This window comes from Tupaia chinensis, unplaced genomic scaffold (genome assembly GCF_000334495.1).
Source record: "Tupaia chinensis unplaced genomic scaffold, TupChi_1.0 Scaffold149954_1, whole genome shotgun sequence".
In the NCBI taxonomy this organism is placed as follows: Eukaryota; Metazoa; Chordata; class Mammalia; order Scandentia; family Tupaiidae; genus Tupaia; species Tupaia belangeri.
The window spans coordinates 31,767-32,603 of record NW_006209796.1 but is presented as its reverse complement, the minus strand read 5'-3'; positions in this window follow the sequence as shown (position 1 = coordinate 32,603).

Genomic DNA, 837 nt, shown 5'->3' with positions numbered 1-837 from the left:
TAAATGTCTTAGTTATTTATTCGAATAGCTCCCGGGGTCCTAGACTCCTGGGGAGATATTTTTGGGGTGTTTCTTTGTACCTGATTTCCATGATTTGAATGAAACTAGTTTGAATGTATGTAAATGAGAAATTACAGTACAATTTTAAATATATGTGTGTATAGACACATAGACACCTACATATGTGTGTATACATGTGGTATGTGTGTGTCTGTGTGTCCACAAACATTTTGGAAGCTTTGGTGGCAAGTGCTTTGGTTAAAACCCTTAAGTCCTTTTGTACAAACGACTTAAAGCTTCTACAGTTTTGTTTCAGACCCCTTCCCTTTGCCGTGTTGCTATTCATAGAGATTTCCCTATCAGTGCTGCAGTCTTATGTGAGTCTTGCTCTTCTCTGTGATTTAAAACCCCTGGAAGGGCCAGTGGAAGGTCCTGTGAAAGCTGGTTATGGGTGCTTAGCATGGTAACTGCAGGGTTCTCTGCCCAGTGCAGCAGTGTGAGCAGAGAACCCACAGAGACCCCACACACTCAGTCTAGGAGGAACACGCAGGGGAATCTTTTGCACAAATGCATTAGATGGCTACCTTCTTGATCTGGTCTGTGACATGGCATTGTCAGTGGCCTGGAGTAGGCAAAACTAGGACTCTGTAAAGCACTACAGTATACTCCGTGCCGGCGATAGCGATGTCTGAAGTCCTGGCAACATCCAGGCCATTGTTTTATTATTATTTTTTAAAGAATTATTTTATTTAATTTTCTTTCTTTCTTTCTTTCTTTTAATTTGACCAGAGAGGAACAGAGTGTGAGAGTGAGAGCGAGAGCGAGAGGAAAAGTGAG